The sequence below is a fragment of the Sinocyclocheilus anshuiensis genome, unplaced genomic scaffold (genome assembly GCF_001515605.1).
Source record: "Sinocyclocheilus anshuiensis isolate Anshui unplaced genomic scaffold, SAMN03320099.WGS_v1.1 scaffold1957, whole genome shotgun sequence".
NCBI classification, from domain to species: Eukaryota; Metazoa; Chordata; class Actinopteri; order Cypriniformes; family Cyprinidae; genus Sinocyclocheilus; species Sinocyclocheilus anshuiensis.
In genome coordinates, this window is record NW_015537935.1 from 17683 (window position 1) to 31352 (window position 13670).

Consider the following 13670-nt stretch of genomic DNA (forward strand, 5'->3'; position numbering starts at 1 on the left):
ACGGCAGCTGTGGTTGCCAGAATTTTACCGTAAAAAAATACGGTAGCAACGTTTTAGGTTTTACGGTTTTAACTTAAATTTACAGTTAAATACCGTAATTTCATTAACTTCACACAGACACTAAACACCATCATGGTAACACACATGAAACTGAAATAATGCAATAAACATTCATTTAACAACATTAGGTGTGACACACAACCCCAATATACAAAACTGATAAGAAAAAACTAAGAAGAAACATAGTTATTTCAACAAAAAACATCAAATTTGAAATGTAACGCAGGGAATTCTGGGAATGTCAATTTACGGTTATTCACTGTAAATTATATGGTCTTTTTCACTTCCAAAAACGGTATACTACCGTAAAATTAATGTCCAATATATGTAATGTCCAGTACAGTTTTTCACCGTATATAGTAGGGGAATTTACCATTAACCATTTAACAGGTTTTTACTGTAGCATTTTTACAGTCTTTTACCGTTAAATTCACTGTCATTTTTTACAGTGTACCCAACCACTCGGTACACCTTAGCAACCACCCAGAACACCCTAACAACCACTCAGAACACCTTGTTACCCCATATCAACACAAGAGTAACCAACAAGAACATCCTAGCAACCACATGCACACCTGCGAACAATTGTTCAAAACACCTTAATAACTGCATAGCAATATACCAACAACTGTAGAGAATGCCCCCACAACCACACAGCAACATCCTGGAAACCCCCATAAACTGCATATAGATGTAACAACAAGCACTTACAACACTATCAGCTGCATAGCAACAACCTTGGATTAAGACACTAAACCCTAGCACCCACTTAGCAAAGTGCTAAGAATACCATATCATTGCAAAAAAAAAAAAAAAGAAGCAGTCAGAACATTTTATCAACTGCATAGCAACACCATGTAGGCCTGTCGCAATAATCAATATATTGACTTATCGCGCAATGTATGTACATGACCTCAATCATTTTTGGTGACGCAATATATCGCCCATTATATTTACTTTAAAAATTAATGTCACCATGTTTTGTACATTCCACTTGCGCCTGTCTTTTGCAGCTTCTCGTACATAACGTGGTGTAGTCATGAGGTGCTAGTTCTAATAAAAAAAAAATGCTTCTACAAAAAAAGTTTCATCTGCAGATATGGCCTTGTTTAGGGATCTGTGCCTTTGTGCATACGGACATCTGACTGCTGAGTAGTGATTGTGTTTTTCAGCAATAGTGTGCAGGCTCTCCAATCTGTGAAAGAGTGCGTAAAAAGACTGTGGAATACTTTAAAAACAACGTTCCTCAACGTCAAATTGCAAATGCTTTGCAAATTTCATCATCTACAGTGCATAACATCATCAAAAGTTTCAGAGAAACTGGAGAAATCTCTGTGCGTAAGGGACAAGGCCAAAGACCTTTGTTGGATGCCAGTGGTCTTCGGGCCTCAGACGACACTGCATCACTCATCGGCATGATTCTGTCATTGACATTACTAAATGGGCCCAGGAATACTTCCAGAAACCACTGTCGGTAAACACAATCCGCCGTGCCATCTGCAGATGCCAACTAAAGCTCTATCATGCAAAAAGGAAGCCATATGTGAACATGGTCCAGAAGCGCCGTCGTGTCCTGTGGGCCAAGGCTCATTTAAAATGGACTGTTTCAAAGTGGAAAAGTGTTCTATGGTCAGACGAGTCCAAATTTGACATTCTTGTTGGAAGTCATGGATGCTGTGTCGTCCGGGCTAAAGAGGAGGGAGACCTTCCAGCGTGTTATCAGCGTTCAGTTCAAACGCCAGCTAGGCCTGTCGCAATAATCAATATATTGACTTATCGCGCAATATATGTACATGACATTTTTGGTGACGCAATATATCGCCCATTATATTTACTTTAAAAATTAATGTCACCATGTTTTGTACATTCCACTTGCGCCTGTCTTTTGCAGCTTCTCGTACATAACGTGGTGTAGACATGAGGTGCTAGTTCACATTTAAAAAATGCTTTCATCTGCAGATATGGCTTTGTTTAGGGATCTGTGTCTTTGTGCAAACGGACATCTGATTGCTGAGTAGTGATTGTGTTTTTCAGCAATAGTGTGCACCCTTAATTTACAGAGAAAAGGTCAGGGAAACATCTGTAGATGGAAAAATCTCCATACAAGTTCTTTGTGCATTTTTCTTTTTTTCTACTTGTTACTTTGCACTTTTTGTTAGAAAATGTTTATTTACTATTTATTCAGGTTTTTTAAGGTATCTAATATTTTGATACTTAATTTCCATGATCTAAATATTCTTAAAAATTAAAAGTTTGTTATCATTTGGAAGTGTGTAGGCCTTCTTGCATTATTATGCTGTTACATTATGATTATATATTCAGTGGCATAAAATGGTCTTTAAAATGACAATAATATCGCTTATCGCAATTATTTCTGGGGCAATATATCGCACAACAAAAAGTTGTTATCGTGACAGGCCTAACACCATGGCAACTACATAGCAACACAAAAGACACAAAACCCTATCAACCACAAAGCAAAGCTCTACTAAGCACTCAGAATACCTTAACAACCACATAACAACACTCTGGCATCTACTCTCATAATCACACTTTAGCAACCACATAGTAACATCATTCCAACACTCCAAAACACCATAGAACACCTTAGCAACTGCATAGCAATGCCCTGGCAACCACCCACAACACACTAGCAACTCAGAATACCCTAGAAACCACCTAAAAAATGCTAACAACTGATTAAAAAGGCATTACTGTTAACTCCTTAGCAACCTTATGACAATACCCTGGTTTCTAACCTTTCAACTGCATAACAATGAATTAACACTCACAACACCTTATCGAATGTATAGCAACAGCCTTGCATGAGATGCAAAACCTTAGCAACCAATCAAAAAAGCTCTAACAACCACTCAGAACACCTTAGCAACTACATAGCAATGCCCTGGCAACCACCCACAACACTCTGCCAACCAATCAGAACATCATAGATACCACCCAGAAATCCTAGCAACTCTTTAGAAAGTCATTAACATTACAGTAACTCAGAACATCTTAGCAACCTTATGACAATACCTTGTATTCTACCCTAGCAACTGCATATTAACACAGTAACAATCATATACAACACCTTGGCAACCGCATTACAAAGCCCTGACAGCCCACCAGAATGCCCAATGAACTGCTTAGCAATGTGTGAACAACCACACAGAACACCTTAACAACTGCATAGGAACATCCTGCCAACAACCCAGAACACCCTAGCAACTGCATAGGAATTCCCTGGCAACCACCAACAACACAGATACCACCCACAAATTCTAGCACTTGTTTTGAAATGTATTAATTATACATGCAATATGTATTAAAAACTCCGAACACCTTAACAACACCCTGGCTTCTACCCTAGCAATTGCATAGCAACACAGGAACCATCACATACAACTTAGCAACCGCATTACAATGCCCTGGCAGCCGCTCAGAACGCCCTACCAACTGCTTAGCGATGTGCTAACAACCACACAAATACCTTAACAACTGCACAGGAACATCTGGACCAACCACCCAGAACACCCTAGCAACCAAGAAATCCTAGCAACCATAAACAAACTCAGAAAACCTTAGCAACCATATGACCACACACATGGGTTTTAGGCAGAACACACATGCCAGTGAGTTTTGCACAGACAAGCACCACTAACACAAATATAATATGTTTTGCGATTCTGTTATTTTGTATATTTCTGTAAATTTGTGTAAATAGTGTAAAGCAACTCTATAGCTACATACACTACAAAATATATTGAAAAGAGCAACTCGGTTGGAGAGAAAGAGCGAGAGAGCATCAGCCGTCAGACAGAGTTGAGAGGAGAGTGGGAGAAACTGAGAGAGAGTAGGAGGAATGAAAATGAGAGTTTATATGCAAGTCAGCGTCACAACTGGATGCACAGCATTTCATCAGCACAGACCTTTATGTTATGTAAAGCAAGGGGTGTCTGGAGGTAAGATCATTTTTATGTTTGTTTGTTTGTTTGTTTTATTGATGTGTTGTGTGCAGTGGCACTTCTCTATATTTGACAGTTCCTCTTATATAGTCAAAAATTTGCACTTTAGAATTTTGTTTAATTTCATTTGCTTATTTAATTTGCAGTAATGTATTTAAGCACAAGTTATGTTATTTTGAAACTACTATTTTAAGTTACTTTTTTTTTTTCATTTTTCATTTCATAACACTCGCTTTCATAAGTCAGCCTACATTATTTCATTTGCATAGAACTGCAGAGTCGTATATTTAGCTTTAGAGAGAGCAGTACAATATTACGACAGAACCTCCTCTTTAACAATATGCAAGGTATATTGTTGTTATGTGCTGTAGATATAGACCACCGAGAAAAAAAACAATAGATTTTAGATTTTCTCTTGAACTGTTTGGCCAAGAGTAGATTAACCATGCTGTAGATGGACTGCAGAACTGAGGCGAATTCTTAGATCGTTCAGTTCTTTATGCTCAAATTCATTTTTAGCATCATGGCATTCCATTACAAATATTCACTTTTTGCATAAAAAAAAAAAAATCTATCCGCTGTCCTACAGAATTGAGCAACTCTTGTATTTGCCTATCACTTATTCAAATAGTGTTAATGTTCTGTATAGCATTACCTGAAAAATGTATGTGTAGATTGAGGGCTATAAATACTGGATGACAGCATTAGTCATTTCATTTGAATAAACAGCTGGGGAATTTGAATAGGTAAATACCTCTTTCTACAGTTCATACCTCAGGTGATAATGTGTGATGAGTATGATGTCTTTCTGACAGCATGGGATTTGAACATTTTCGCAAGTCTAACACTAAATTTGGGTTCAAAATCGAAAGAAATGTAATGGACCAGCTGTATCCCATTCAGAAATGAGATCAAACAAATATCTGGTTGTTCTTAATTCATTTAATTCCAAAACGGTGTGTGTATTTGTAACCTCTCCTATACTTGCCATATTTATTTTACTCTTGACCCTTGTGACAGTCACTGCACTGTTATTATGGGAAAACAATTATTATGGAAAATGTGTTGCCATAGAAACGCCCTGACACGGGGCAGACTAAAGTTTGTAGACTAAAAGCTGGAGTGAGGCAGGTCGTCTGGCACTGAATGCTGTTATTAGTGTACCATTAAGCTATCAAATTGTTAGCGAAGAGACATTTAGAAAGTATAGAGCTCCATTTCTGCAGGGTTACACTAGAAAAAAAAAATTATATAGGCAGTTAAAGGAATGATAGTATCAATCTTGTTATGGAAAACAATATTATGTTATAGTTTTGCATAAAATTGACATGAAATGCTAATTTTTGTTCAGTAATCTGGTTTATTTCTGAGTGAAACGCGACAAGTTTGCCATTACATACACTCTAAAAAATGCTGGGTTGTTTCAACCCAATGTTGGGTCAAATATGGACTAACCCAACTGTTGGGTTAAAAAGTTAATTTAAAAATGTAACCAAAATTTAACCCAACAGTTGGGTTAGTCCATATTTGACCCAACATTGGGTTGAAACAACCCAGCATTTTTTAGAGTGTATGTAATGGCAAGACAAGTTTGCCATTACATACACTCTAAAAAATGCTGGGTTGTTTCAACCCAATGTTGGGTCAAATATGGACTAACCCAACTGTTGGGTTAAAAAGTTAATTTAAAAATGTAACCAAAATTTAACCCAACAGTTGGGTTAGTCCATATTTGACCCAACATTGGGTTGAAACGACCCAGCATTTTTTAGAGTGTACTATGGAGTCAGGTGTTTGGAGGGCGGCATTACAAAATAAGAAGGATAAACTGTAGTTACTCATTCTTTGACATACAGGACCTTGTAAATTTTCACTTTTGAGGTGTCCACACTTTGGTGACATAAGTTACCAGAAGACATTTTTTTTTTTTGAAATAACGTGGACTGATGAAACGTAAATAGTAAGACCAGGAACGTGAATTAAGACAGTAAATGGGGCAATTTTGATATTATGTTGAATTTAAAGGCATTTTGGTTTGTTTGATTGGCTGATGCAAAACTGGTCTTAGACTTTATACTGACACCTATTGGTGTGTCTGCAGAATTACACAAAAGGAGCATTACAATATTTCAATTGTAGAAATATCTTATTCGCATGCATAATTGTCACCCAATATTTATTTATTCCACAATCAAAAGTGTCTATTTAGTGGTGCCCAGTTGGTTACTTAAATGTTAAATCAACTTAAAATAAAGGATAATGAAAAAATAAATTAGAAAACACAATATATGATAACTGCAATATTCTCTAAATTAGTTTTTAGGGGCTGATAAAAATGTGTATCCTACACTGTGTACAATGTCAAAAGAAAACACAGAATGAAGTGTTGTGAAAATCTAAAATTGCAGTGTGTTTTGTGTGAGGGGCAGTTTTAGGGTACGGGGGTAGAATATACAGTTTGTACAGTTTAAAAACCATTGAATCTATGGAATGAAACATGAAACATGAAAACAGTTTGTGTGTGTGTGTGTGTGTGTGTGTGTGTGTGTGTGTGTGTGTGTGTTTATGTGTGATTATTTTGCACATTCATTCTATATATACATATACTGTATGTGTGTGTGTGTGTGTGTGTGTGTGTGTGTGTGTGTGTGTGTAGTTTAAGAATTAAACATTGTAATTGCTGCCTAAAGATGAGTTTCACTACAAACAGATCTACCACAACATAAGCTAATTTACTCTTCTTCTTTTTTTCAGAAATTCTTACTGGAACCACCCAACAGTGCAGTCAGTGTGACTCCACAAGTCTCCTTTGAATCCTAAATAATTTTACCCATCACAGCTACTCAAAGAACTATTAGACCCTTGTGCGCTCAGCTAAACTCTAATCGTCCAGCAAGTGCTGATGCCCTCAAAATACCTTCACAGTGTTTTCTGAAAACATCTCAAATGCTCTTATTCTTCCCCATAAGCAAATTTGATACCATAAATAATGCAATGTTATTGAAATTTCTCCACAACTATTAAACAAGTAGTTTTAAACAGAGAAAGAAGAGGACAGCACAGCATTTATGTCAAATGTGATACTGCACAATCTTTGTTGTGCTCATGGCAAAAAAAACCTCCTCAGTCTTAGAAAAATGGGATTCTGTACCAAATGAACAGTCATCCGAACCCATTTTTAAAACCCCTTCTCCCTTTTGGAATCAGGATTTAATATTCAGAAGATCTAGACAAGTACGGGAATCCACACCTGATGTTGTCACAGATGGGTTTAACTTGTATTCTTACAGGTGTGATTTAGGCTCTGTCACGACCCCAGACCTCTCTTGTGTTATAGGAGCAAATCAGATCCACCCTTCACCGAGTCTGAACTCTACTAGTAGGAGATATCCACCACCTTCATCAAATGTACTTGTCACTGACCCAAACATGCTGCACAGTCTTGGAAGGGGTACTTCATACTGGAGTTATTTAACTCCAGAAGTAGGACATGGACTTGTGAAAGGTTTCAGAAAGCTGGATAGTCCACAAATCGACTCATTGTCAGCTTCATATTTTTATAGAGGGGTTGTTAGGGATACTTTAAGAAGAGATATTCCAACTGAGGAAGTCAAATTGTGCATGCAAAAAGAGAGACCGAGATATTCACATTGGTACCACGAACCGCAAAATCAGCGAATCTGCTCCAAAAGAGATCATGAGAGACATTATGTGAAAAACAACCCACTTCTAGGTTCTCTATTACATACAGATTCTAATAAAGAATATTTTAAACACAATATTGAGTACAACCATCACCCGCAGCTCGATTTGAACCACTCTACTCACGCTGTGCCTGAAGAATCAAAGCGGGAAAGTGAAAAGCAAACCAGAGAGGAACTCCCCCTGCTGGTCCGGAGAGAAGAAGCAGAAGAACACAATCACCAAAGGAACACTAGCACACACTCTAAATCCTCCTCTTCTGCCCTGCGGGTTCTCCGTCGCTTTGCAGAAGGCTCTTTGGTGGAGCTTGAAGGTGGTCAACTGAAGCGGGTAGAGGATTTAAGGATGGAGGATTTGGAGCGGTGTGCTCAATTACATCCGGAGCTGACACTGAGGCGTTTCACTGTGTTGAAGTTGACACCTTCACACACGCCAACGCTCTCATGTTTACATGTGGAGATTGAGCATGACCATTCACAGGTAAGCACACACATGGACAGAAGATACTCCTGATATGCTGCATATTGGACTTTAAAGGAATAATTAAGTCTTACTATTCAGACCGTCTGCAAAACACAAAAGATTTTGTGTCCTGTCTAGGCTCTTTTTGTGTTTTGAACACAGTTCTGTCATGACAATTCTCAGAGAGTTTAGCATGGTAATATACAGTACATGGCAATGTTAATGTATTTGGTTTTGGCAGAATAGATCTGCTATGCTGCTGCTGCACAGTCCACAGACATGCTGCTGTGAATATGTAAGAAATATTGCTGCTGCACATATAACAAAGATGAAATTACCCTCATATATAACATTCATGAAATTGCCCTGTAGCAGATCTATACAGGTGGAGCTGGGGAAAGTGGAGGGTTTCTGAAGCATGCTGCAAACTACTAAGCAAACACTGGCCAAGTATTTGAATGTTGAGCAGCAGCTCATTGGCTGCTGATGCAACTAAAACCAGTCGGCTGCAACATGTGAATAATAATGTGATTATATAAGATTGAGTTAAAACCTATCAACCTGCGCCATCTAGAGTTTCATGACAGAACTTTGTATTAAATGGAAGGACATAAGGAATAAATTATGACACATTTGTCATTTTCAGGAGAACTATGCCTTTAAAGTATTTACATTTTCTCTGCAGTTGTCTCTGGAGGTGAGTCAAGGGCTGCCCTTCTTCGTTTGCGGGCATGGCTGGTCCTCCTGTAACCCTCAACATACAAGTCAAACCTGCAGACTACAATGCCGCCAACTAAAGGTGGGTGACGTGTGCCTGGCACTAACGCATATGCCCACCTCTTCATCTCAGCCTGCCAATCAGAGCCTAGCTGAAGTGGGCGGAGATCACACGGTCCCAAAGTGTCATGCCAAAACCAATCCCACACTGCAGAAAAAAACATAAATCAAGAGAGACACTTCACAGCTCCTGAACTCAGGGAAGTTTCCAAGGTACAGCACACCGAAGACTGAGCAGCTAAATTAAATCATATACTGTAGAATTACAACAAAAAGTTTTTTTTTTCTCAGAATTACAGTTAAAACACTGTTTTTTTTTGTTGTTGTTGTTGTTGTTTTTTTTTTGTTTTTTATTGTACATAAGTTTTTGTACATTGTAAATAACATATTTTTAAAATAAATGTATGTACATAGTAACTGCAATGTTACTAAATCAATTACACTACCGTTCAAAGGTTTGGGGGCAATGAGATTATTTTTTTTAATAAATATTTTTAATGACAATATTCTATGCATTAAATTGGTAAAAAGTAACAGTACATTATTTTTACATTGTTACAAATAAAATCTATTTAAAATACAAACTTTTCTTTTACACTTTCTATTCATCAAAGAATCCTGCAAAACGTATCAGGGTTTCCACAAAAATTCTAAGCAGCACAACATTTTTTTTTTAGAAATGTTTCTTGAGCACCATATCAGCATATTAAAATGATTTATGAAGGATCATGTGACCGACTGACAGTTCATGAAGACTGGAGTATTGGCTGCTGAAAATTTAGCTTTGCCATCACAGGAATGATTTTCCATTTTTAAAATATTATAAAAAAAACATAATACAATATAATGTCATAATATTTCACAATATTACTATTTTTGATCAAATCAATGCAGCATAGTTGAATATAAGAGACTTAAAAAACCATCTTACAGACCCCAAAACTTTTGAACAGTACACTGTAGAAAAAATAAATAGTTGAGAACTATGAAGGATCATGTGACCGACTGACAGTTCATGAAGACTGGAGTATTGGCTGCTGAAAATTTAGCTTTGCCATCACAGGAATGATTTTCCATTTTTAAAATATTATAAAAAAAACATAATACAATATAATGTCATAATATTTCACAATATTACTAGTTTTGATCAAATCAATGCAGCATAGTTGAATATGAGACTTAAAAAACCATCTTACAGACCCCAAAACTTTTGAACAGTACACTGTAGAAAAAATAAATAGTTGAGAAAACTTAAAATAATAAAGCAACTTGATGCAGTAAGACTTTTGAGTTCTCTCAACAATAGTTTTTTAGTTCTGCTCAATAAAGATACTTTGTTTAGTCAATGTAAATTGGTTTGTTCATGCAAAGCTGATTGTCTTATTTTGCTAATAGAAAAATTCTTGTCACAGCAACTGAAAATACAATTACTGTCATTGAGGTAAATTATTTTTTTCTGTTGCCTGGACGAAAAAAAAAACAGGTAAAAAGTCATCTCATTATCAAGTTTATGTTTGCTTACGAATGACAAACGTTAATAGGAAACTTAGTCTAATGAGTAGATAACATTGTCTATGCTTGTAAAACAACATACAAGACTAAGATACCCAGGAGATAGACATGAGTGTGTGAACATACTCTAGGCCTCAAAACTAGACACACTAACCTCAAGAATGGTGACAACCATTTACATCACAGTACAACAAATAACTAACAATAATGATAAAACAACAGCAAAAAAATGTAAATGAAGTCTGCAAACAGCAAAACAATAATCCTATAACAGTAACTGCATAATTTATTCATGCTGCAATGCATGCTGGGAGCTCACAAAGCCTTAACATTTCAACAATATGAAATTCTTTGTTCAGTCAACTGTGTTTGACTAGTTGGGGCAACATTTGGGGTAATTTTGTTGGTCTGAAAAGGGTTTTTATGTAGTTTCAAGAAAATAGCATTTTTTAGTATTGGAGACTCAAAAGGTTTCGTAAACTGGAAAATGTGCAACTGTATTTGCTACAGTGTAGTGTATTGTCACAAAATACAAATCAGACCGCCTTACAACATTCTTACAACAACTAACAACAACAAAATGAGATATTACAGTTATTTTTGTTTTGCAGTCTATAATTTCCTGTATGCACATGCGTTGTATAAAAACACTGTACTGTACAATGTCTGATATTGAACTTTTTGACACTGGGCTTCATGTCTGTTACCCTGGTGGAAATATATACTGTACTTCTAAAAGCTGACAAAATAAACTTAGCATATATTAATATGTATGACCTCATTTCTTGACTCAGGGGTGTACACAATATTTTTTTTTCTCCAATAAGATGTTTACTATAATGGGAATATAAATAATCATAAATAATTGTTATATAATTATTATAAATATATTATACATTTAACATATACATAATAAATATAATACACACACACACACACACACATATATATATATATATATACATATATATACAGTATATACAGTATATTGTATACTGTACATAGTATGTAACCCACAGATGTTTATAATAAACCTGTTATCATTTCCATTCATCTTAATGACTGCTGCTTTGACGCCCCAGGTGTATGGGACCTCACAAGATAACTAGAAGCCACTTGCTAAATTAAACATGCAATATAATGAGGGCATGTAACACATAATGTAGCTATTATTGTTTAATGATTTGCATAATGCATATGGTTTTACGTCTTATTTGTAAAAGACAGTAAACAGAAAATAGTGGTATGCAATACGCTAGCATTCTTTTCTGAACAAGAGAGCCTATGTAATGCCTAATGCCTAAAGAGTTGATCATTAACATTCTCAGGTCCACCACATAAGCAGAAATCCTCCCATAAAACAATGCAGAACATCTTATTTCATAGAGTATTTGCATTTGCATTTGCATTGTTTAATTCATTGGAAGTGGTCACTTTGTGATTTTTTGGAATTGCAATTTTCATAACGATAAAACATTTTCTGCACAACATTAAGAAACACAATGTATAAGTTTTTCAGTTCTCCAAACAACTGGTTTTGAAGGCCATCTTTTCCACCACTGAGTGTCTCTTTAACGCACAGCTATTGTATTATATCAATGTTATTGGGAACAGCTGTACGGGTCACATTTTCATCTGCCAAAATCTATGGCACCTGCTCCTCTTTAGGAGGTGGACTCATACTGCAACACTGACCCTTGAGATGAGTCGTCACACACACACACACACACACACACACACACACACTCATTCACACTCTTCACAACAAAGGGTTCATTCACTAATGGTGTGTATACACATATTTGTGTGTAAATCCTGTGTGAGCACACATAATTCATCAATAAGTTGTCACAAGGTGTGTTTTTGTGTTTCAACATGTTCCCTCTTTTAGAAGGTCTGAAAGATCCTCAATGGACCCAAGAATGATTCCATCCCACTTTTTGTGTGTACACTATGTTGTCTGATTAGAAATTATTTGCTTTATTTAGTCTTATGAAAATAAATGTTACTGTATTTTAAATTACATATGACATTATAGTACAGTAGCTATAAACATGGTACAATTAAGGATTTCCTTTTCTTTGTTTTCAGTTAGCTTTCAGTTAGCAAGATAACAGCCTAGCATACTAGCTTAGCATAGTGCTAATAGCTCTTTTGATTAGCTAAAACAAGATATACCATGGTAATTTGCTAATGTTTTTGATTAAGCATTGAGGAAGGAGGATAGAATCTTGCATAAAACTGGATCCATCTACGGCAGAATAAGGATGGAAACAAATTAATGCACTTTACTGTAATAATGATTGATAACTGCTGAGAGGAAACACGTGTTCTTTCCTGTATGTGACAAAACCAAAGTGAAGGCAAAATTGAGTTGCATATGTTCTGCAGTCCTGTTTAATCGAGTGCTGAAAATTTGTGTAAGGGTTTGTTGAGTGTCCTGAAAGAGTGAAATTAAAAACCATTGCTGTGACTCACTGTAACAGACACCCATCATTTGCATGTCTATTTCACATCTTGTGCAAAATACAGTGGGGTCTAAAAATCCGCAACCACATGGAAATTCTGTGCTTCATCATCTAATTTAAACCTGGAAATAACCAGAATTTTAAACAAAGGCACATTATGAGGTAAAATGAAAAGAGATATTTAAGATTCTGAATGTATCCACTGAAGCACATAAGATCAACAAGCTCATATTCGTGCCTTTATTCTCACTCAACTTTCAACTCCCATTGTTATGCTTAGTTGTTAATAGAAAAAAATTTAATAAGAAAATCCACAATAGACGCATTTTTACTAGTGGTCTCAGACTTTCTGATAAGTTCAGTCATGGCAGGAATTTTCCAGGAATTACTTCATACAGAAATCATGCCATCATACAAGTGGTTTTTGTAATGAAATCTCCATAAAGCGATGAGCTTAAATCCATTGCGTTTTTCCTGATCAGTCTGGTTAAACCTCCAAGGCCGGCTCTTTCTCTTTTTATCTGCTCATGTCCTCTTTGATATTCCAAACTTGGCTCTCTGTGCAGAAATGAAAGCCAGAAAACCACACACTTGACTCAGCTGTGGTCAACCTCATAGAGTTCCAGCAGTTTTGTGTTTTAAATAAAAATGTATGCTTTGGATGTACACTCCTCCGACAGAGAAGTCCAATTTTGCTCCAGTAATGAGTCTCTTTCCTCTCTGG

At 36.3% G+C, this 13670-nt stretch overlaps 1 pseudogene; it reads left to right on the plus strand.

The window, feature by feature from the left end:
- Positions 1 to 7130: 7130 nt before the first annotated feature.
- LOC107658679 (uncharacterized) lies at positions 7131 to 9200 on the plus strand (annotated as a pseudogene).
- Positions 9201 to 13670: the final 4470 nt, after the last annotated feature.